We start from the raw sequence: 26,072 nt of genomic DNA, 5'->3' as shown, positions 1-26,072 counted from the left end.
TTTGTGCTGCCAGGCGCTCATGGATTGCAGTGAGCTTCTTTAGCCAGTAGGCGTGGATCACGTCAGGGCAAGGTGTTGTCCAGTTTTTCATACCTGAGACTCTTTGTTGGATGTACATCAAGGATAAGGCCCCGACAGATGACGTGCTGAGTGAATGTCTCAGGCAGTGGAGAACAGAGGATGAGATGCTGGAAGAGGGACCATCATGGGAGGACAAGCCCTTACACGGGATGTACCACCGGAACATAACTGAAGTGGCTGATCTCAACGAATGGCTTGAAAGGGCTGGGCTGAAGGACAGCACAGAGGCATTCATCTTGGCTGCACAGGAGCAGGCCCTGAGCACCAGAGCCATAGAGGCCCAGATCTACCACACCAGACAAGACCCAAGGTGTAGACTGTGCAAAGAGGCCCCTGAGACTGTCCAGCACATAACTGCAGGGTGTAAGATGCTGGCAGGGAAAGCATACATGGAACGCCATAACCAAGTGGCTGGCATAGTATACAGGAACATCTGCGCAGAGTATGGACTGGAAACCCCAAGGTCAAAGTGGGAAACACCTCCCAAGGTGGTAGAGAACGAGCGAGCCAAGATCCTGTGGGACTTCCAGATCCAGACTGACAGAATGGTAATGGCGAACCAACCAGACATTGTGGTGGTGGACAAAGAGCAGAGGAAAGCCGTAGTGGTGGATGTGGCAATACCAAGCGATGGCAACATCAGGAAAAAGGAACATGAGAAACTAGAGAAATACCAAGGGCTCAGAGAAGAACTGGAGAAGGCTTGGAAGGTGAAGGCCACAGTGGTGCCTGTGGTGATCGGAGCACTAGGGGCTGTGACCCCCAAACTGGAGGAGTGGCTACGACAGATCCCTGGAAAAACATCCGAAATCTCAGTCCAGAAAAGTGCAGTCCTAGGAACAGCAAGGATACTGCGCAGAACCCTCAAGCTCCCTGGCCTCTGGTAGAGGACCCGAGCTTGGAAAGTGGATGAGACCACCCGCGAGGGTGGGAAGGGAGTGTGTCAATCTTTATTCCACAATGGTTAGTACAGACAGTCCAGGTCATACGCAGAAAAATCTCTAATGGTAAGTACAGGAGGAACAGGCTCAATCGGGTCCAGGGACAGACAGGGGTTCGATAACAGTTCGACACGGCAAAGGCACCAGGTAAGGAGCAGGCTTTCTCCGAGTCAGACAAACAGATACGTTACCAGCGTTCAAGGCAAAGGTACAGGCAGGGCACGGGCAGAAGTCAGGGACGAAAACACGATCTTGAGCTAAGTAAACAATCAAAGGTATGCTGGAATGTGGTGGATATCACACAACAATCTGGCAGAGGTATAAGGTGAGTGCCAGAGCCTTTATACCTTGATTGATTACATGATACCGGCTGCAAGGTCATGTTACCAGGAGCGACCCCGGAACAAAAACACAAAGACAGGAAGCTAACAAAATAAAGCAGGAAATACCTAACGGCCCCTGGAACCATAACACATACTGTACTGTCAGTGTCCTAAAGACAAAGACCTTGGCTTTCGCATGCTCTGGCTGATTTTCCTGGCTCACCTTGGATCTATTGCCAGTGACCACGGGTGATCAAAGAGTTGCATCCAGGAAACGTCCACAGCGTCACAGAGGTCCAGGCGTGTCACAGCAACCTTACTTCACCTGGCGCCACTGAACACCAGGGGCCTTATGTACGAAAGGTAGTTATGCACGAAAACCCGGCGTGAGCACAAATCTGCGCCTGAGGTAAAAACTACATAACGTAGAAACGTGTGCAGATCTACGGTAGCTCGCTGGCTACTTTTCTACAGCTATTGGTCCATTAGCGACACCAAGAGGTGAAACTGGGAAATGTTAATCACGTGAAAACGATCATTAGTCACCACGGAGAAAAATGATAAACAATTAATATACAGCCACGCATATGCAATTAGAGGAGATGATGTAAAAATATGAGCAAAACGGGCAAACATATATTCTACAGCTCTGTTAGATGATCTGTTAGATGATCTGTTCGAGGATCTAATAGAGGATTTAATAGAGGATCTATTAGAATCTGGTAGAGGTGTCTGTTGTTGGATCGTAATGCAGCAGAACCTGCACAGCAAGTGCACATCCAAAGTCCAACCAAAGTACAGCAGCATTAACGCCTGCACACGGCCCCACTTGGGAGGAGTCTGTTACTCAATGACCTGAGCGTAAGTCTGCGTTAATTGGTGAGTACGAAGGACACGTGTAGATTCGTACTTAGTAGCTTGCTGCTTTCTACTGTATTCATTCAAGCTTTATCCTGCGTCCCCAAGCCCATAATAGCACTTGGGTAACTGTGCTTTCTAAGGAACTCCCTACTCCCAGAAATCAGGTCATCCACCAAACGGAGTGTTTTAAATTGTAGGCTAAAAATTCACCTTTTTACTCTGGCATTCAAATCTGTTCAAAGCACTTGAGTGGGGTGTATGATGATTTGTCTCTATAGGAAAAAAGATTGATTGGCTATTTGGTTTATTGATTGATTGTCAGAATCACGGTTTGGACTGACAGGCTCTGTTGGTTTTAGTTTGCTTTTTAATATTGTATTGTTGAGATGGAAGTCAGTCGTTTCAATCTTTAGGTCTATTATTCTCTAAATTTTCCCAGCTTATTCGGATGCTGTGGGGTTCGTCTGCTGTAGTTTTTTCTGGGGCTGCACCACAAGGGAAACTCATTAGTTCACGCAGGCTGTAGGATGTATGAACTCTGCACCATCAGTAAAGTCACATCACAGTGAGCAAAAGTGAATGAAAACGCAGAACATCAATCATCTTTAATTGTGGGCGAAGCTGTGATAACTGTGATAACATTTGATTTCCTTTTCTTCTTTTCCTCTATTTCCTATTTAGACGTCCTTTAAAACCAGAAGCCAAATATTAACATTTAAAATATAATGCAAACACTGTAACAATAATCACATTTAGTTAAACAGCACTATGCAGTAGTCTCTTCCTAGTCACTTTTTTTGTAAGTGATTTATTTTTTATTATTTTATTTGAGGCAACAGTCATAGTAAGGACTCACTCCTCATCCTTAAAGGCCATGTCAGCCACATTATATCATTGTGTTAATTGGCCATGGTAGCAGCGTTGACTGCCAGCTATAGCAGGGATAATAGCAGGCCACCGGCACCTCTGACCAGGTCCTGGTCAACTTTACACATTGTTTAATGGTGGAGGTAGTTGTATGTACATGGGTGTTTAGTCCAGAGTTTGAGAGGGACTCTAGGGTCACTACTGTTATTGATGCAGAGGTAATAAGTAATGCTGTGTTTGTATTGTTCACTAATGTTTTGAATTATGTAAATGAGTAAATCCCACAGGTTTCCTATTTTTCTTTCCTCTGGAGGACTGTCGTGTCCAGCGCAGCACTAAGCCTTTACTGTTGGCTGGACTGGATTAATGTTATACCGTAGGTGATTATGACTGTGTGGACTGTATCAGCTCTTTGGTCTTTCAGTTAAACTGACCATTACAGCATTTTGTGCTTTGTGTTATTTAAGTTCTTGGTCCACTATTTGCTCTACTACTGCTGTTATTCTTATCTACCTTTTAAACATTGAGTGAAGTCAGACTAACGTCTTAAAACGTCTATTGCACCAATATTGGACGTATCAAAGCCAGAGGAGATTAGAACATGCACACTCCCTTACCCAGGAAGCTGCGTGAAGCTAAGATGCGAAACGTGACCGTGTGAAGGTTACATTTTAGTGCATTTTGGTCTGACCAGCCACATTTACTTCTCCTTTCATGCAGCCCTGTTTTCTGTCTGAGTGAGGTTTTCAATTCCAGTGAGTCACAAAAACATACCCACTTTGGTCTGATGCCAGTTAACAAAACACTGAAGGTGTCAGCTCCTCATCTTGTTAGTTTCACTCGTAGCGTACACTCTTTGTTTATGTCTGTACATACTTATGAGAATAAAACTCTTTTTATGCCACCTGCTTTCTGGATTTAAAGGTTTTACTTTTGGCCATCTGAAATTTAAGGAATCAGAAAAAGAAACATATGTTATTACTCAAATATTATCTATAGCTAGTGCCTGAAAGATTATCATGACCGTGCTAATCCAGCGTCTTTACTGTTTCTGTTCGATCGTGGTGATGTGTTGTGTTTAACACCACGAAACGATTACTGTACATGGTGTCAAGTGTAAACAATGAAACCAAACAGGTTTACGTATGAATGTGCATGTAGATTAGTGTAACTCACTTGAACAATAGTCGTCATATTGTCATGTTCACACCATGTCTTGTTGTCACGCCACGTCCTGTTTTATTTTGTTAACTTCCTGTCTCTGTCAGCTGTTCACTTACCGGTTACCAGTATCCACACCTGTCAGTAATTAAGTAATCACCTACCAGTATATAGCATCCACCTCGCACAGACTCAAGCCGCCAGATTGTTAAGTTCCGAACTTCTTTTCAGCGATTCATGTATAGCCTCTTGTGTTTGACCCTGATTGCCTTGACCATTGTTTCCTGCTTGAACCTCGTTTGTACCGTAGCCTGTGAAAGAATCGTGACTGACCAACTGACCGTGAGTTTGCTTAATCCTTGCCTGTACCTTCACCGAGACCTCCTGTGTACCAAACCTTGCCTGATTACTGGACTAGAGATTGCCTGCTCCCCTTTGTACTTCATTGCTGAGCCTTTTGTGTATGACCTGGACCGTCTGACCCTGCCTTACAAAATAAACCTGTGTTTAACCATCATCGCGCCTCTGTGCTGTGCATGTGGGTCCGACGCCTGCCCAAGTCTGACACATATCACCTGGTATATAGAAGCGTCTTCAAGTACTAAACTTAATTTCAGCTTGATAACTGTTTAGATACTTTTCGTTCCAGTTATTTACATCTGTAAACAGCGTAGAAGCTAGAACCTTTTGTTTGAGCAAAGCAAGTTTGGAAAAAAATCAAACTAGAGCCTAGAACCATCTAAGGCCCTGGTTCTTGACTTGTTCTCTGCAGACTGAGGAGACTTCCTACCCTAAGTGGAAGAGCATCATGGGGGCGTGAGAAAGGAATGGAGCATGAAATTGACACAGCAATGTGTGCAGTGACAGCAGTAAAGCCATAGTGGTCAGTTCTGGTGAAGAACCTCCACTCACCCACATGTCGTTTGGGTCATTACCCTGGTTCAGCGCCACAGTGTGTTCTGTATGTAGTTTGCGTTCTAGCTGCATCTCATTTTTAACGACACTACATTTTTACATCATAATCTAATTCAATAATAAAAATAGCTTAATCGTAGGAATTTAGCATCTTGATATTTTGGTAAATTAACACATCTCCAAATGTGGTATCATATGTTGTCATCACCTTCTCCACAGATATATTTAACGCAAACCATATTATGAAGTTACTTTTCATCAAGAAAAATCTTTTACCAATGCTGTTTATTTGTAATTTAGAAGTGTACATTTTTATGGTTTGCTACTTATTACCACAATAGACACAATGTTTTCTCAGGACACTGGAAGTTAAACATTATAATTTCAGCGATGGTAGCAGTGCTGCAGGCGATATGAGTGTGTATTGCATTTCAGCTTGTTTGGTAAACACTGTTCAGTGCATCATATGCACAATTCTCACCATCTAATCCAGACATGAGCTTGGCCAAAAGCTGCAGACACACAATACAATGGCTCGTGAGCCGCATTGTGGAATGATGCCGACATTAGAGAGGGCTGCTTGTAATATTTTGTCATTTCGTATTAAATGCTGCATTCGGGGATCATGGTGGCAGTCAAGTCAAATTAATGGCAGGCAGCTCAGTAAGCAATATGATCTTTTCACATCACACAGCTGGTATTTTCTGTTCAAATCCAACACAATGGCTGCTGTTATTCTGGGACAGCTTTTGAATATTGAATTTCAAAGCTCAGCCGTCTCCCACTGAGCTTGAGCTGCTCCAATGGAATCAACGACATTTCAGCGCTCACATTCCTCTCGATGCCCTATGATAACGCGCCCAATTTATCATCCATCAAAGTGTTTTATCTTTAGTGACTAATCAAGTGTTGTCAGTTTTAATTTTCAATCGTATTGTGACACTGTAAGTTGCACAGTACAGAGCTGCTCTGAGTCATTTATGGAAGGGAGGGACAGGGAAGGCAAAAGAGAGGAAATGAACATTTGACCACCATTAGTTTTAAAAGCAGCAGAAAACGAATCAATGAGTTCTACCTGAGCATTACTTGCCCCAATGTAGTGTGTGTTCATAGATCGAAATTAATCCTCATTCTCACCTTCCACCGCTTAGCTAAGGATTGTGGTCATGCTGGAGCCTCTCCCAGCAGGGTGCCATGGGGCAGCAGGCTGGTTGCAATATATTATCTATTATGAACATGTTAAATATGATGGCCTCCTATTTGTAATATAATGCACTGAAGGTGGCCTAGTGATATCCACATGTCTTAGACTGGGAATCTTCACTGACTAATCCCTGGTTGGCCTTTTCTTTTTTCTCCTCATGTCTGCATGGGAGCTTCAGCTTCCACCCACAGGGCAAAGACTTGCACTTAGGTTGACTGGTTAACTCTGAACTGTTCCATAGGGGTGAATGACTGTGTGTCTATATGCGATAGAGTGCTGAGATTGGCTTTAGCTGCCAGGTGACCCTTTTGAGCATTAGTGGTTCAGATAATGGAAGTGTCCACCACTCACTGTGATCTCTGTAAGAAACATGTAGTAGATGTTTCTGAAAGCCTTCAGTTGAAACGTTCAATTGTTCAATTATACAGTAATGATGTAAAGCTACTGTAAGCTGACATTGACATGTACTGTGACAGTATGTAACTGTATATGTTGACATGATTCATACATTAGCTGTGATGTCATCAACATGTTCCCTGATCAGTTTCCCCCATCAGCATCTGTCTGTGGCAATCTTCCTTCAGGCCGATCTGGTTGGAGCAGCATCATCCTTCAGCAACAACCCAAATGCACTACTGAACTGAGATCCCAAAAATACACATACCATGAAAAATATACTCAAGCAATTTTACTTGCAAAAACCACCTACAATAAAAGCAGAGCCTTGTTTCAGTAAACACTGATACACAGTTTGTTTTGGTCAGTTCTTCAAGGGCTATTTCTCATGAATCAATGTGAAATCCTACTAAGGAAAGGTGGAGCCTTCTTTAAACGTCCTGGTCCAGTCCCATGTTTGCTGGTTTCTCTTTCTTTCCATCCAGCACTGGAACAGATGCCCCTTTGTACGTTTCTCCTATTGTCAGACTTTTCCCATCTTTTCTTTCCTTTGTCTCTTGTTCCCCCCCTCACGCTGCCTCCATCCTGTTCCTCTGCTTTGCTTGTAAGCCTTTAATAGTGATTAGCTGTGCTGAATGTGTCCCTGTGTCTCCTCTCTCCCTGAGAGAACAAGTGCTGTCACTGAACTAAGTCCTGCCCTGTTAACCCAGCTATTGATTTACCTCAGATGAATGGCTGTGATACAGTATAGGAATGTGGTTTAGGCTTACAAAGCAGCGGTGCGTCCATCAGAGTGGGTAGAGACGCTCGGGTAGATGTCAGCTACCAATGAGATGTAAGCAAGGGAGCCGCGGCTCGACCACAATGGCTGCTGATTAATATGAAAATAAGTTAGAAAGGTGGATTGTGTGTGCAGGTAGAAATATAAATACACACACACACACACACACACACACACACACACACACACACACACACACACTCCCGATCAATGGGCCAGAACAAAGGTTTCGACTACAATAGGAGCTGGAGCAGCTTGAGGCCTTTTTAATACACAAAGCTTGACCCACTCAGTTGGACTCGTTCAGCACTTTGGACAAAAAGGACAATTCTGTTTTTTTAAATGCATATATATATAAATTCCCCACTTGCCCCTTTATTTGTTGGAGTGGTCTTTTTTCCTACAAACTGTGTATGTATATGTGTACTGTATGTATATGTATATGTACAGTATATGTATGTGTGTGTGTGTGTGTGTGTGTGTGTGTGTGTGTGTGTGTGTGTGTGTATGTATGTATGTATGTATGTATGTATGTATGTATGTATATATATATATATATATGTATGTATATATATATGTATGTATATATATATATATATATATATATATATATATGGATAGCTGGATAGCTCAATCAGTAAAGTCACAGGACTTGCATGCGGGGGGTTCCCGGTTCGAATCCCCGTTAGGGCGAATAGGCATCCAGTGTGGGTCCTTGGGCAAGACCCTTCAAGCTACCACCTACCTCATATCATGAGAGACAATGAACCACATGAGATACCGGCTCAGACGTCGCCCGGTCTAACAAGGTCTGCGTCAGGTGTTGGGGAACCAGAGCACCTTGGCGAGAAGTGGGCTACTGGAACAAGAAAGAAATGGCTGAGATGCGAGAACAAGGCTCTGTTGGAATGCTACTACTCAAGTAACCCTAGTCAGAGGAGCTACATGCAAAGAATGTGCCGTGAATGGGAACGGAGAAACCCACATTCAAGGCTGACGGCGAAGCAACTAGTAGCTCAGTGTTCCAACATCCACAAACGGCAACTGCTATCACAACTTGAGATTGACGAGATACAACACAAATGCTACGGCAAGGGGGAGCCAGGACGCCAGGTCAGAGGGGAGGTTTCACCATCTCCCCAACCGGAAATTGGGTACGAAGCCCCAATAAGCACAGATACGCTGAGCGAGGCAGCAACTGACCTGAAAGATAAGATCATGGCGAGATTGAACAGGCAACCCCGAACCCCACTACAACGGCTAAGTGAAGTACCATCAGAAAATCTCATGGAAGATTTGAATGCAGCATTGAGAGCGATCCCTACCACAACAATCACAGAAACCAATGAGCTGATATACGCTTCAGCATCAGTGATCCTAGAGATGCTTGGCTATAAGAGCAACCATGGGAGCCATGAGAAACAATACCCACCATGGAAACGAAGGTTGGAGGCAAAAATCAAGGCAGCTCGGAGGGAAGTGAGCCAAATGACAGAGGCCCAGAGAGGTGCAATGAAAAGACCAATGCCTAAGAGGTACAGCCAGATGACCATACCTGAAGCACTCGAAACTGCCAAGCAAAGGCTACAAGCCTTGGCCAGCCTCCTAAAGAGATACACCAGAGATAACGAAGCCAGACGAATAAACCGGCTGTTCGCAACACAACCTGCGAAAGTGTACTCTCAATGGCAGGGTAATAACAACAGAGCAGACCCACCAAGGCTGGAAACTGAACAGTACTGGAAGGGTATATGGGAAAGGGAGGCATCACACAACAGTGATGCACAGTGGCTGGTGGATCTGAGGGAAGACCACAGCAACCTCCCTGAACAGAACCCAGTGACTTTCACAGTGGCAGACATCCAACATAGAGTCTCAGGTATGAAAAACTGGACAGCACCTGGCCCTGACATGAACCACGCCTACTGGCTAAAGAAGCTCACTGCAATCCATGAGCGCCTGGCAGCACAAATGAACCAGCTGCTAAGGGATGGGACTCACCCTGAATGGCTGACCGAAGGGCGAACGATCCTGATAATGAAGGATCCCTCAAAGGGCACAGTCCCATCCAACTACCGGCCAATAACCTGTCTCTCCACAACATGGAAGCTCATGTCAGGCATCATTGCAGCTAAGATAAGTGGGCACATGAGTCAATACATGAGCGAAGCACAGAAGGGCATTGGTAAGGATACCAGAGAAGCCAAACACCAACTCCTGGTAGACAGAACAGTCGCCCAAGACTGCAGAATGCGACACACCAACCTGTGCACAGCCTGGATCGACTACAAGAAAGCCTATGACTCAATGCCACACACATGGATCACTGAATGCTTGGAGCTGTACAACATCAACAGAACTCTAAGGGCCTTCATTGCAAACTCGATGAGGTTGTGGAAAACCACCCTTGAAGCAAATGGGAAGCCACTTGCCCAAGTATCCATCAAATGTGGCATATACCAAGGAGATGCACTGTCCCCACTGCTGTTCTGCATAGGTCTGAACCCCCTCAGCCAAATAATAAACAAGACTGGCTATGGATACCGACTCCGGAACGGGGCCACCATAAGTCACCTCCTCTACATGGATGACATCAAGCTGTACGCCAAGAGTGAGCGAGACATCGACTCGCTGATCCACACCACCAGGATCTACAGCTCAGACATCGGGATGTCATTCGGACTCGAGAAATGTGGGAGGATGGTGACAAAGAGAGGCAAGGTAATCCACACAGAAGGGGTCTCACTCCCAGAAGGAACAATAGCAGACATTGAGGACAATTACAAGTACCTTGGAATACCACAGGCAAACGGCAACCTTGAACAGGCAACAAGGAATGCGGCAACAGCCAAATACCTCCAACGAGTAAGACAAGTCCTAAGAAGCCAGCTCAATGGCAAGAACAAATCCCGGGCAATAAACAGCTACGCTCTGCCAGTGATCAGATACCCTGCAGGAATAATAAGGTGGCCAAAGGAAGAGATACAGACCACAGATGTTAAGACACGAAAGCTCCTCACCATGCACGGAGGGTTCCACCCCAAATCCAGCACCCTGAGACTGTACGCTAGCCGCAAGGAAGGAGGCCGAGGACTAGTGAGCGTGAGAGCCACTATCCAGGATGAAACATCCAAGATCCATAAGTACATCAAGGATAAGGCCCCGACAGATGACGTGCTGAGTGAATGTCTCAGGCAGTGGAGAACAGAGGATGAGATGCTGGAAGAGGGACCATCATGGGAGGACAAGCCCTTGCACGGGATGTACCACCGGAACATAACTGAAGTGGCTGATCTCAACAAATCCTACCAATGGCTTGAAAGGGCTGGGCTGAAGGACAGCACAGAGGCACTCATCCTGGCTGCACAGGAGCAGGCCCTGAGCACCAGAGCCATAGAGGCCCAGATCTACCACACCAGACAAGACCCAAGGTGTAGACTGTGCAAAGAGGCCCCTGAGACGGTCCAGCACATAACTGCAGGGTGTAAGATGCTGGCAGGCAAAGCATACATGGAACGCCATAACCAAGTGGCTGGCATAGTATACAGGAACATCTGCGCGGAGTATGGACTGGAAACCCCAAGGTCAAAGTGGGAAACACCTCCCAAGGTGGTAGAGAACGAGCGAGCCAAGATCCTGTGGGACTTCCAGATCCAGACTGACAGAATGGTAATGGCGAACCAACCAGACATTGTGGTGGTGGATAAAGAGCAGAGGAAAGCCGTAGTGGTGGATGTGGCAATACCAAGCGATGGCAACATCAGGAAAAAGGAACATGAGAAACTAGAGAAATACCAAGGGCTCAGAGAAGAACTGGAGAAGGCTTGGAAGGTGAAGGCCACAGTGGTGCCTGTGGTGATCGGAGCACTAGGGGCTGTGACCCCCAAACTGGAGGAGTGGCTACGACAGATCCCTGGAAAAACATCCGAAATCTCAGTCCAGAAAAGTGCAGTCCTAGGAACAGCAAAGATACTGCGCAGAACCCTCAAGCTCCCTGGCCTCTGGTAGAGGACCCGAGCTTGGAAAGTGGATGAGACCACCCGCGGAGGGTGAGAATAGAGTGTATATACACACTCTATTCTCACCCTCCGCGGGTGGTCTCATCCACTTTCCAAGCTCGGGTCCTCATTTTAAGAAATGACCTGCAATTGCACATTCATGCACCAGGTGGAGCAGTGATGTGTGTGTATATATATATATACCACTCTATTCTCACCCTCCGCGGGTGGTCTCATCCACTTTCCAAGCTCGGCTCCTCTACCAGAGGCCAGGGAGCTTGAGGGTTCTGCGCAGTATCCTTGCTGTTCCCAGGACTGCACTTTTCTGGACTGAGATGTCGGATGTTTTTCCAGGGATCTGTTGTAGCCACTCCTCCAGTTTGGGGGTCACAGCCCCTAGTGCTCCGATCACCACAGACACCACTGTGGCCTTCACCTTCCAAGCCTTCTCCAGTTCTTCTCTGAGCCCTTGGTATTTCTCTAGTTTCTCGTGTTCCTTTTTCCTGATGTTGCCATCGCTTGGTATTACCACATCCACCACTACGGCTTTCCTCTGCTCTTTATCCACCACCACAATGTCTGGTTGGTTCGCCATTACCATTCTGTCAGTCTGGATCTGGAAGTCCCACAGGATCTTGGCTCGCTCATTCTCTACCACCTTGGGAGGTGTTTCCCACTTTGACCTTGGGGTTTCCAGTCCATACTCCGCGCAGATGTTCCTGTATACTATGCCAGCCACTTGGTTATGGCGTTCCATGTATGCTTTGCCTGCCAGCATCTTACACCCTGCAGTTATGTGCTGGACCGTCTCTGGGGCCTCTTTGCACAGTCTACACCTTGGGTCTTGTCTGGTGTGGTAGATCTGGGCCTCTATGGCTCTGATGCTCAGGGCCTGCTCCTGTGCAGCCAGGATGAGTGCCTCTGTGCTGTCCTTCAGCCCAGCCCTTTCAAGCCATTGGTAGGATTTGTTGAGATCAGCCACTTCAGTTATGTTCCGGTGGTACATCCCGTGCAAGGGCTTGTCCTCCCATGATGGTCCCTCTTCCAGCATCTCATCCTCTGTTCTCCACTGCCTGAGACATTCACTCAGCACGTCATCTGTCGGGGCCTTCTCCTTGATGTACTTATGGATCTTGGATGTTTCATCCTGGATAGTGGCTCTCACGCTCACTAGTCCTCGGCCTCCTTCCTTGCGGCTAGCGTACAGTCTCAGGGTGCTGGATTTGGGGTGGAACCCTCCATGCATGGTGAGGAGCTTTCGTGTCTTAACATCTGTGGTCTGTATCTCTTCCTTTGGCCACCTTATTATTCCCGCAGGGTATCTGATCACTGGCAGAGCGTAGCTGTTTATTGCCCGGGATTTGTTCTTGCCATTGAGCTGGCTTCTTAGGACTTGCCTTACTCGTTGGAGGTATTTGGCTGTTGCCGCATTCCTTGTTGCCTGTTCAAGGTTGCCGTTTGCCTGTGGTATTCCAAGGTACTTGTAATTGTCCTCAATGTCTGCTATTCTTCCTTCTGGGAGTGAGACCCCTTCTGTGTGGATTACCTTGCCTCTATTTGTCACCATCCTCCCAAATTTTCGAGTCCGAATGACATCCCGATGTCCGAGCTGTAGATCCTGGTGGTGTGGATCAGCGAGTCGATGTCTCGCTCACTCTTGGCGTACAGCTTGATGTCATCCATGTAGAGGAGGTGACTTATGGTGGCCCCGTTCCGGAGTCGGTATCCATAGCCAGTCTTGTTTATTATTTTACCTATTACCAGAACAGCAGTGGGGACAGTGCATCTCCTTGGTATATGCCACATTTGATGGATACCTGGGCAAGTGGCTTCCCATTGGCTTCAAGGGTGGTTCTCCACAACCTCATCGAGTTTGCAATGAAGGCCCTTAGAGTTCTGTTAATGTTGTACAGCTCCAAGCATTCAGTGATCCATGTGTGTGGCATTGAGTCATAGGCTTTCTTGTAGTGGATCCAGGCTGTGCACAGGTTGGTGTGTCGCATTCTGCAGTCTTGGGCGACTGTTCTGTCTACCAGGAGTTGGTGTTTGGCTCCTCTGGTATCCTTACCAATGCCCTTCTGTGCTTCGCTCATGTATTGACCCATGTGCCCACTTATCTTAGCTGCGATGATGCCTGACATGAGCTTCCATGTTGTGGAGAGACAGGTTATTGGCCGGTAGTTGGATGGGACTGTGCCCATTGAGGGATCCTTCATTATCAGGATCGTTCGCCCTTCGGTTAGCCATTCAGGGTGAGTCCCATCCCTTAGCAGCTGGTTCATTTGTGCTGCCAGGCGCTCATGGATTGCAGTGAGCTTCTTTAGCCAGTAGGCGTGGATCATGTCAGGGCAAGGTGCTGTCCAGTTTTTCATACCTGAGACTCTATGTTGGATGTCTGCCACTGTGATGGTCACTGGATTCTGTTCAGGGAGGTTGCTGTGGTCTTCCCTCAGATCCACCAGCCACTGTGCATCACTGTTGTGTGATGCCTTGGCCAGCCGCCTAAAGAGGTACACCAGAGATAACGAAGCCAGACGAATAAACCGGCTGTTCGCAACACAACCTGCGAAAGTGGTCTTCCCTCAGATCCACCAGCCACTGTGCATCACTGTTGTGTGATGCCTCCCTTTCCCATATACCCTTCCAGTACTGTTCAGTTTCCAGCCTTGGTGGGTCTGCTCTGTTGTTATTACCCTGCCATTGAGATTACACTTTCGCAGGTTGTGTTGCGAACAGCCGGTTTATTCATCTGGCTTCGTTATCTCTGGTGTACCTCTTTAGGCGGCTGGCCAAGGCATCACACAACAGTGATGCACAGTGGCTGGTGGATCTGAGGGAAGACCACAGCAACCTCCCTGAACAGAATCCAGTGACTATCACAGTGGCAGACATCCAACATAGAGTCTCAGGTATGAAAAACTGGACAGCACCTGGCCCTGACATGATCCACGCCTACTGGCTAAAGAAGCTCACTGCAATCCATGAGCGCCTGGCAGCACAAATGAACCAGCTGCTAAGGGATGGGACTCACCCTGAATGGCTAACCGAAGGGCGAACGATCCTGATAATGAAGGATCCCTCAATGGGCACAGTCCCATCCAACTACCGGCCAATAACCTGTCTCTCCACAACATGGAAGCTCATGTCAGGCATCATCGCAGCTAAGATAAGTGGGCACATGGGTCAATACATGAGCGAAGCACAGAAGGGCATTGGTAAGGATACCAGAGGAGCCAAACACCAACTCCTGGTAGACAGAACAGTCGCCCAAGACTGCAGAATGCGACACACCAACCTGTGCACAGCCTGGATCCACTACAAGAAAGCCTATGACTCAATGCCACACACATGGATCACTGAATGCTTGGAGCTGTACAACATCAACAGAACTCTAAGGGTCTTCATTGCAAACTCGATGAGGTTGTGGAGAACCACCCTTGAAGCCAATGGGAAGCCACTTGCCCAAGTATCCATCAAATGTGGCATATACCAAGGAGATGCACTGTCCCCACTGCTGTTCTGGTAATAGGTAAAATAATAAACAAGACTGGCTATGGATACCGACTCCGGAACGGGGCCACCATAAGTCACCTCCTCTACATGGATGACATCAAGCTGTACGCCAAGAGTGAGCGAGACATCGACTCGCTGATCCACACCACCAGGATCTACAGCTCGGACATCGGGATGTCATTCGGACTCGAGAAATGTGGGAGGATGGTGACAAATAGAGGCAAGGTAATCCACACAGAAGGGGTCTCACTCCCAGAAGGAAGAATAGCAGACATTGAGGACAATTACAAGTACCTTGGAATACCACAGGCCAACGGCAACCTTGAACAGGCAACAAGGAATGCGGCAACAGCCAAATACCTCCAACGAGTAAGGCAAGTCCTAAGAAGCCAGCTCAATGGCAAGAACAAACCCCAGGCAATAAACAGCTACGCCCTGCCAGTGATCAGATACCCTGCGGGAATAATAAGGTGGCCAAAGGAAGAGATACAGACCACAGATGTTAAGACACGAAAGCTCCTCACCATGCATGGAGGGTTCCACCCCAAATCCAGCACCCTGAGACTATACGCTAGCCGCAAGGAAGGAGGTCGAGGACTAGTGAGCGTGAGAGCCACTATCCAGCATGAAACATCCAAGATCCATAAGTACATCAAGGATAAGGCCCCGACAGATGACGTGCTGAGTAAATGTCTCAGGCAGTGGAGAACAGAGGATGAGATGCTGGAAGAGGGACCATCATGGCAGGACAAGCCCTTACATGGGATGTACCACCGGAACATAACTGAAGTGGCTGATCTCAACAAATCCTACCAATGGCTTGAAAGGGCTGGGCTGAAGGACAGCACAGAGGCACTCATCCTGGCTGCACAGGAGCAGGCCCTGAGCACCAGAGCCATAGAGGCCCAGATCTACCACACCAGACAAGACCCAAGGTGTAGACTGTGCAAAGAGGCCCCAGAGACGGTCCAGCACATAACTGCAGGGTGTAAGATGCTGGCAGGGAAAGCATACATGGAACGCCATAACCAAGTGGCTGGCATAGTATACAGGAACATCTGCGCGGAGTATGGACTGGAAACCCCAAGGTCAAAGTGGGAAACACCTCCCAAGGTGGTAGAGAACGAGCGAGCCAAGATCCTGTGGGACTTCCAGATCCAGACTGACAGAATGGTAATGGCGAACCAACCAGACATTGTGGTGGTGGATAATGAGCAGAGGAAAGCCGTAGTGGTGGATGTGGCAATACCAAGCGATGGCAACATCAGGAAAAAGGAACATGAGAAACTAGAGAAATACCAAGGGCTCAGAGAAGAACTGGAGAAGGCTTGGAAGGTGAAGGCCACAGTGGTGCCTGTGGTGATCGGAGCACTTGGGGCTGTGACCCCCAAACTGGAGGAGTGGCTACGACAGATCCCTGGAAAAACATCCGAAATCTCAGTCCAGAAAAGTGCAGTCCTAGGAACAGCAAGGATACTGCGCAGAACCCTCAAGCTCCCTGGTCTCTGGTAGAGGACCCGAGCTTGGAAAGTGGATGAGACCACCCGCGGAGGGTGAGAATAGAGTGTGTGTGTGTGTATATATATTTCCATGGCATGAAATAACTGCCTGCCAATGCTATCAATCAATGACTAGATAGTTTTGTCAAGAGATTCATAATTTATGATACTGTTGTTTAGGAAGAGAATTTACTGGATAAAACTGAAATGGCAGCGAAGCTAGGAAACTGGCTGGACTGTGGGACACTCGTAACCATAATCAATGGTTACATAACGTTTAGTTTTGTATCATCATAACATGTGAGCACTCGCCAGGCATATGTTGATAACTGTAGTGAACCAAAAATTAACTTCTGAATATTGTGTGGTTGTCTCACACAGTCACTGAAAGTAACGTGTTTTCCTCCTCTCAGACTGCTGTTAAATGAGAGTTTAGAGACTAATTTGGTTGCTACAGTAGTCCTTGATGCTTAAGGATGGATGAGGCAGAGAAAAGGCAGTTTCCTCTTCTGGCTTGGTTTGTAGGAATATGCGCATCTCATGCCTAATGGCGTTTAAGGACATACGAGCCTCCTCCAACGTTGGCGGCAGTGAGCTGGCAGTGTGAACACGGCTCATCGTCACCATTTCCTTTCTGGTCCCATTTTTGTGGGCAGCCACCCACCAGTCTCTCATTCCTAAATAGAATTCATTATGGGGGGTTTGTTGGTAACGTCGCTGCAGGTCAGAGATGGAAGCCGGTCCATTGTGTGTTGAGTCTATCCCTATGCTGATGCCTCGTGGCGTATGCATGTGGAACCAGACTCCTCCAGCGCTGGCAGTCTGAACCTGACCACAGCACGTCACCGTTCTCTCAGGCCCATGTCCAAGTTTTTGATATTACAACAGGAACTAAAGTGAAATGTTGACTTTGTTCTTTTTGTCACTTAAACCTCGAAACTGGTTATTCGAAAGCTTTTCACAGGAATTGGTAAAATGAGAAATGCTGACGGGAAAACCAGCGAAACCAGCATCTGAAGGACATTACGAGCCATTTCCCCTCAAAGTGACACAAAGAAAATAATTGAGTTTCCCTTAAATTATATTGTGCTTGTTGTGTTAAGATAAAAAATCTTAATTATGCACAACACTGACTCTCATCTGTGCGTCTCTCTTCAGAGTCAGTGGTTTCTTCTACTTCCAAATTCATCATCCGCTTCTGCATGTAAACTCTGCTGATCCTGTTTCTGTTTAACACAGTCTGTTTGCCAGATGTTGTCAATGCTTTATTGTCACCTCTTCTGAACCCTTTCAACTTTCTGCTTTAAGAGGGTGGGAGCAGTCATTGAGTGTCTGTGTTTTGCTGGAGCTTATTGATGAGTTGCTAATGAAAGGCCTATTAAAGGCGAATGTATCGATCCACCAGGGCCTGATGATGGTGTCACAGAAAAAGACGTGCGCTGCCAAGCGTCTGGGTAAGGGCCGAATAATCATCTCATATGCAACTCGACCTCATGTCATTTCGCTCATCTCTCTAATACCTTTGCATTGTCCCCCTACTGCCTGCGCATGTAAAACAAGTAACACTGGATCAATATCATCGGCAGCATATTGGCCCTCACTTATACAGTCATTTTTTTCATTTCTGCTGTCACATGCTGTATTGCTGTGAATGTTACTAGTTTTAGAGGCTAGTAATTAGGTTTGATAAAAATAATTCAAGAATTTACAAACATTTTCTCTGTCAAAACACTGTCAAACACATTATTTGTTTGTCTATATTATTGGGAATTATTATGCAAAATGTTCAAGTTGTCTCATAATGTGTTCACCTTTCCAAGCATTGTGTTTACTATTATTGCATGTACTACGTAGTTAAAATTAGTGGTGATCATCTCTTCCATAGCCAGTGAGTGAGGCTCCAGCTGGACCCCAGTTAGAGAGTCCACATGCTTAGACCCCTAGATATATGTATGTGTGTTTATGTGAAGGCCGACCTCCACAGGGGTCAGCAGTCAGAGCTGATTCCCTGAGGAGTCCTGCCTGAATGTATGCGAATAATGCACCTGAAGCAGAGGGGCATTCAGCTCCAGCTGGGCCTGCCACACAGCAACCTCCCTCCATCACTCGTCCTGCCAACAGTGTTTTTTAATATCATGTAATCTAATAAAGTTTTAATCTCTTGAATAATACTTAATCTTGCTTTTTCCTTTGCCACTGTAACAAAGTGAGAACATGAGATGCTGATATTCAAGAGACTTAGTAATAGTAGATCCTAATTTAACACTAGTTCATCAAAGATAGATTTCATTCCTTTAGACGATATGTCTCTGAAGGGTTATTATTTTATTATTTATTATTTATTTTATTTTTTATTATTTTATTTTATTATTACAGTACCTTTTAGTGGTGCCTAGATTGTTCCAGTCACTTTAACTAATCCCCAAAAGGTTGTGAGAGTTTGCTAATAATAATTATAATTGTAACAATCACCAGAACGCCGGCAAATTTTAAATATAGACAAAGGTTCTATTTAACAAATTGTCTCAGAGAGGTGAACAAATCAAAATCTTGAAATACTGTATGTGAACGCAGAACATATGAAACTGTGGATGGCAGTACAGTAAATGATCCTAGTGGTCTGATCTTACTGTAAACTCTTGGCAGGCAGAACACACATGCCCTGTATGAAACATGACACAGTGCTTGGTGTACAACAGTACAGACCCTTCCAATGAAAACATGGCAGCTCTAACAAATGTTTCAGTCTTGAATGCATGTAATGTGCAAATGTCGGGCAGCATTGAACCATTATGAGAATGTGATGTATATTTTTCAATATATTACTATTAAGTTCCACTATTGAGTTCCACAGTAGCCCAACAATAGAGTGGAAACATGGAGTCGTTGCTTCTAGCACTGGGTCAAACCTGCTGTAACTATGTAACCACACACACACACACACACACACACACACACACACACACACACACACACACACACACACACACACACACACACACACACACACACGCTGTACACAGGCAACCCTCTGCCAAACTGGTTTGATGAGTACAGGTAAGCGGAGGCAGGGCCATGCTAATGGCAGTACACACAAGGAGCGAGAGGAGACGGGTTAGCGCGCAGCTCACAGTTGAAAGCAGCTGAACAGTAGCACGAATAATGAGTGGAAACGGTGAGACAGTCTGAAACAGCCTGAGGAGTGTAGGCAGGCAGTCAGTGAAGCAGCCTGGTGTCAGGTACAGACAGCGAGCAGCCTCCACGTCGGCCTCTATCCTCTGCTGCAGTCACACATGCAGACTGAGACAACAGGTGTTCAAGCAACTCTTCTTCGCACGGTAAATATAGAGTTTCGCTTTACTTACAGCTCCAGGACTTGATGCAGAGCCAGCGCGCATGCTCAAGTGAGACTGAAGGGCTTGTTACTTGCTTTCATCCTCACCGCTGCTGGTCATCCTCCGGCTAAAGAGCTGCAGACGTTGATCAGTTCACATGGACCTTTGCTGGCTTTGAGTAAACAGCCTAATAATATTTTTCCTCCTTAATGAGCTGTAGTAGATTAGGTCCGTATGAGGTGGTGGCAGAAGGCCATGATGATGCTGACCTGGTCACAATTAGCAGCTTGTCTGACTAGTATGACTTCATTGGACTGCTGTGTAACTGATGTTTAGGAGGATGGGTTTAAGCGCATCTGCTCAGAGGGAACTGGTTAACACACAGACCTAATACTTGGCAGCAGCTTCTCCCTTTGTTTTACTGTAGGTATTTTCATTTGAAGTCATTTGATGTTCCAGTGTGATGCTGCACAGTCTACTGTAAACTGTGCTGATACAGATGACAGAAGATGTCACGGCTTGTCCCGTGAACACTGCCATTAGTTGCACCTGTGTCTTACAGTAAGCCTTTTGTATTTAAGCCCTGCTGCTTTTCATGCTGTTACTCTGTCTGGTCGGTCATGTCTTGTTGATCTTTATCTGGTTTGTCTTTGGTTACACGCTACATGTTTCATGTCATATGTGTGTATCTTGATTACTTGATTTTAGCAACTATTTTGATAATGAAATTACAGAAGGAAAGCTCAAAATGCCATTGTGTTCATTTTGTATAAAAGTTACACCAGTGAAGAAGTGTTGCACAATTAAGACTTAAAGAAAGAAAGTACAGCAGTGATGTAAAGGCAAAAAAGTTATTTATAGTATGCAATTTGTAAAAAAAAACATACTGTATGTCAAAGTCACAGGTGTTACTTGGAATCATAGTTCATTTACAGTAGCATCATGTTCACACATCTGACTTCTTGTTGTTATGTAGTTACAAGTTGTCACGGCGTTCAAGGTAGCGGACCCACACGCACGGCGGAGCCAGAGTTTAGTTTGAGGACAGTGTTTTAATCGGGCTCGTGGTCAGGCAGGCAACGGTCGATACACAGTCGAGGCAGTTAAGGTACAGGTAAGGATCAGGCAATTGGTGGTGGAAGACAGGCTTAGTTCACTTACGGCGGCGCACAATCAGAGGTGAGGCAGGAGACGAGGTCGGGATTTCAAGGGTCATACACGATAAAAGGTAACAAGTGATAAATGCTGGAAAGCTAGCTGTGACACATGGGGAAGATGCTATGGCGTGACATTGTTTAAATACTAAGTGAATAATGGTTGATGAAAAACAGCTGGTGCTCATGTGACTGCAAAGTAAAGCTAAACTACGGTGACAAGACAAAACCGGAAAAACAAGAAAATAAAACAGGAAGTGAGTCCAGGCTTTTGACAGAATCCCCCCCTCAAGGGCGAATTCCCAGGCGCCCCAAAATGCGCAGGGCAGACCAGCAGGATGGGCAGAGGGAGGAGGAGGCAATCTAGCCTAAACAAAAACAACATTGATGCAAAACATAGGATGAAAAGGTCCAGGGGGGAACATGAGTCCATGACAGTCCAATAACGGGTGAACCGCCGAGTCCTAATGCCCCACTCACGTTGGGTAGTCGCGAACACAGTCCTTGGGCAGCGGTCGCAGGGTCGGACTGCCACGGTCAGTGTCCAGAGGTGAGCGTTGTGTACTGGGCGACCGACGTTGAAACGGACAATGGCCCGTGACCAGCAGGAGGCAATGTCGTCCTCCCGGAGAGCCACCGTGAAGACGGCGGAATCGCGGGGGCCGGTGCCGAAGGACGCAGCGCCACCCACCAGCGGCAGGAGGCACCGAGGGCGAGGCCACCAGGTGGGAAGCCGAGACGGAAGCCAACAAGATGATGGAAACAGGGCCAGAGACGAGGACAGACGTAGAGACGACCCCAGATGGGGAGCCTGGGTGGACGCCGTTGGTGCTGGGCCCTCAGGAACCGAGGCAGGTGTGGTCGGCTGAGACGGCGGCTCAGTGAACCCCAGGGCCTCACTCAGTGCAGGCTTTCTAATGATGAGCGCGGTTGCTTCACGGAATCGGTGCTCCTTGGTGAACGGGTCGGTCGCTGCCTCAGTGGAGGTCAGGTAATGGGCAAACAGGAACAGGACTAGAGGGGTACATTGAGCACGGATCTGCTGGAAGATGCTGTCCGGGATGCCTGCGATGGAGGTGGGGATAACGTCAGGTGGAGCGAGGAGGCCCTCTGCTGGAGGAGAGTGTTGCTTGGTTACAGGGGCCGGGGCCTCTGGGGCCTGGGCCTTGGATCTTTGCTTTTGCCGACGTCGTCCAGAACGCCGATGACTGGATGTGGACCCTCTCTCCGCATCCGCTGTGACTGACGCAGACGATGGGGCCAAGGCATGAACCGGATCCGACTGGACAGCGTCTGGGGCGAGAGCTTGGCTCGACTAGGGTCGACAGGAACGTGAGCTTGGCTCGACTGAGCGGCAACAGGAGAGTGAGCTCAATCTGACGAAGCGGCAACAGGAATTTTCCCCGGGAGCTGCTGATGAGATGCTGGCAGGCGCTGCGCGCAGAGCGCGTGCCACTTCCCTCTGCACTGCCTGGAGCCTCTCAAAGAGCGTAGGCACTCCAGGGTAGTCAAGCCACCAGAATTCCTCCTCCAGGCTCCCAATAGCCTGCTTCATGGTGCGGAGCCGGACCTTCAGACTGGGGGTTTCCGCATAATCCTTTGCAAGCTCCCTGAAGCACCAGCGAAAGTCCTCCGGCAGACTCGGGCAGGTAAAAACCATCGCAACCGTGCGTTGTCCACGTAAACAAAAATCAGCTACTGACCTCAAACAGATGCAGGACGAGTCTGGCCAGATCGTTCTGTCACGGCGTTCAAGGTAGCGGACCCACACGCACAGCGGAGACAGAGTTTAGTTTGAGGACAGTGTTTTAATCGGGCTAAGCAGAGTAAAGCTAAACTACGGTGACAAGACAAAACCGGAAAAACAAGAAAATAAAACAGGAAGTGAGTCCAGGCTGTGACACAAGTGATACTGAAACAATAAACAGCTCAGAATCTCGATGCTTGCTTTTAGATTTGGGTTTTGCCTCCTCAGTTAAGAGGTTTTTAAACAACATGAAAGTTCTGTACTTCTGATGGACCATCTACAGCAGTGGTTCCCAACCTTTTTTGCACCATGCACCAGTTTAAGGTCACAATATTTTCACGGACCAGTATTTACAGTGTTGCAGAAATATACAACAAAAAATGATACAACAGCATAACAACTGGTATTTTCTAAATATATTAATGAACGTGAATCCAGTGTGTATAAAATCGTAAAATCTTGTAACAGAATGCTTGGTCTCCAAGTGGCAGGCAGTGATGTGTCGTTTGTTAACGATTTGTTCAATATGAACTAATCTTTTATATGACTCGAGAGGAACGAGTCCTCTCAGTGAACGACTCGTTCAGTACGTGCAGTACCTTCTCTCGCCACATGGCAGCAGCTGCTTAAGCTCAGTCAACAGGACGGGAAACAGAAATGATTCGTTCAGGACTGACTCAACTGGGTCGTTCTTTTGTCACGACAGCTGTAGATCAGCTATGGGGCTGTGTAAAATGATAAACAAGGAAATAAATTATGTCTGATATCTGTCAGCTGACATACATTATTTATTCATGGGATCATAATTATTATAATTAAATTCTTGCAAAAATTATATCAACATCTTGATTTTGTGTTATTTGTGCCACAAAATATTAAAATATAACATTATTAATAACACCAATAATAATAATGATATTGATGATAATAATGATCTAATAATAATAATAATAACAACAACAACAACCATAACAAATGTTTTGGACACAATAAATGCACCAGGTAAACATATTTAGGGAACTTATTGTTACTTTTTGCTTTAAAAGTCTCACTATTTATCTAAATAAGTTTTACTTTCACTTGTTCACTGCCAGCCATCATGTAAAAGGCAGCTCGGGCTGCACGGTTTAGTTCATCGTTCTCGTTCCTCGTTTACAGCTCAGGCTCTGTGGCAGCACCACGTACTACAGTTCTTTACACATCATTCGCTGTCACTTGTCACGCGACAGCCGAGCCGCGCAGGCTCTGTAGCGTTCAGCAAACGCTCCAGTTCGTTCCTGATTCGTTCATATGGATCTTTACGGATCACTCGTTCATTCATTTGTCATGTGACCGCTACCAAGCGACTGTTAAACAACAATGGCAGGAAGATGCAGGACATAAGTTACGTTAATATGGTGCGTATTCGCTAGGTTTTGAAATGGTTTGAATTGTTTGTGGCATTTTGTGATTATAATTTATCCACTGAAGCAAACCATGTTGTCTTCAGTATATAGTTTTTGTTTTGTTTGACAGTTAAAGATCCGGGTCAGTTAAAAGAATCGAATTTCCCATCTCTAGTGGCAGAGCAGTTTAAAAGGCTTCACTGTCTCGGTTGACGCCGGTCGCTGCATATTATGCATTGCAGGTTTGAAGTCCATGTTTCAAGTAGGACTTCCAGTATTGTTTGTTAAATGCAGCCTTCTTTCACTCTGTAGACTAAGGTTCTTCTTTGTTTTCTCACTGATACTTTTGCTTCACAAAGAAACTTTCCAAAGACGTTTGTTTGCCAGCTTGGAGGGTTTGAATTCAGCAGTAATGTATCACATGTGGGCGGCATGGTGGTACAGTGGGTGTGACTGTCACCTCACAACAAAAAGATCCTGGGATTTATTCCCGGGGTGGACCGGGTACCTTTCTGTGTGGAGAGTTTGCATGTTCTCCCCATCTTTGCGTGGGTTCCCTCTGGGTTCTCTGCCTTCCACAGTCCAAAAACATTCCTTTTCATTAGTCACTCTAGATTTCCCGTAGGTTTAAGTGTGTGTGTGAATGGTTGTCTGTCTGTGTGTGTCGCCTGTGTATCCCGCCTCTCTCCCATAGATGGCTGGGATAGGCTCCAGCACCCCCGCGACCCCACATAAGGGACTAAGCAGTAGAAAATGGATGGATGTATCGCATGTTACCGTCCGGAGCTGCCTGTTTAAGAAGGTACAGTCGTGGATGTAGGTAAGACAGTCTGAACTGGATTTCTTCTTTTAGAAGAAACGTTTCACCACCGATCCAGGTGTCTGAAGGAAGTTGGCTTAAGGCCACACATTTATCCTTCAGTAAGTTTTCCTCTCCCACCCCTAACGGTTACAGGGTCCTTGGGTTTGTCCTTTCTGTTGGACTTGTTAAGTGGTCTTGAGCTTCTTTGGAATAGATGAAAGGGCAGCATGATACTGTAAATGGGAGACAGATTGTGTCTGAGGCCTCCTTCTCTGTTGAGGGAGGGTAATGTAACCCATTCCAAACCAGGATCGAGGAGTGAACCCAAAAGCAAAGAGCGAAGAACTCAGTCTGTAGCAAGGCACTGGCTGAGTAAGGCTATCAAACAAACATAAAAACAAAAGGTCACTGCAAAGCAGGAGCAAAACGTTTGGCAAAAATCATCACAGGACTATGCAACAGCAACTCTCTACTCTAACTAAGTAAGGGTAGATTGCGAAAGCTAACGAGAACCAAAACACAAGCTGACAAACAAAGAAACAACCGTGGATACCAAACGTCTGGGGTAGGGGCAAGCGCAGACATAACTCACACGACACACTAGCAATAGGCAAACATCATTTAAATGTCCATGTAATCAAGGTGATAATTGGGAACACCTGCTCAGAGTGGACGCAGGGTCTCGAGCTCATGGCTCAACAACCCCCCCTGGTGGTGGGAGGTTTCTTTCACCCCCCTCTCAAACGACTTGTCTTCTCTTCTGTGCTGGGCCATCTTCTGTGTAGTGGCTGTTCATTGGTTTTCATAACGAACCTTACTGAAAGATAAAGGTGCGGACTTCAGCCAACTCCTTTCAGACTGAAGACGCCACCTGGATTGGCGGTGAAACGATTCTACTGAAAAGAAAATCCATTCAAAAAGAAATCCATTTGACATGACTGAACCTTCAGACGACTCCTTCTGGATGACTGAGAATCTCCACCAACATAGGTACAGTAGGTCACATGACTGAGGCAAGCGTCTTGACATTTGTCAAACATGAGTCAGAGATGGATTTAGTGGCGAGATTCCGGTAATTCTCTAAAATAGTCATTGTTCAGAATCACACA

At 46.4% G+C, this 26,072-nt stretch overlaps 1 protein-coding gene across 5 annotated transcripts in view; it reads left to right on the top strand.

Moving 5' to 3' along the window:
* Positions 1–26,072, top strand: part of LOC114853122 (inactive N-acetylated-alpha-linked acidic dipeptidase-like protein 2) — a 539,927-nt gene that overhangs the window by 81,675 nt on the left and 432,180 nt on the right. The window contains exon 1 of one of the 5 annotated variants that reach the window (XM_029146093.3): positions 17,626–19,878. The exons of the other annotated variants lie outside the window; for them this stretch is intronic. The gene's annotated coding sequence lies outside the window, so the exon portion shown is untranslated. Of the gene's footprint in view, positions 1–17,625; positions 19,879–26,072 lie in introns of those variants that run through there. 5 annotated transcript variants of the gene reach the window in all.

This window comes from Betta splendens, chromosome 4 (genome assembly GCF_900634795.4).
Source record: "Betta splendens chromosome 4, fBetSpl5.4, whole genome shotgun sequence".
Taxonomy (NCBI): domain Eukaryota; kingdom Metazoa; phylum Chordata; class Actinopteri; order Anabantiformes; family Osphronemidae; genus Betta; species Betta splendens.
The sequence above is the reverse complement of the archived record's forward strand: the minus strand, read 5'-3'. Positions and strand labels throughout refer to the sequence as shown.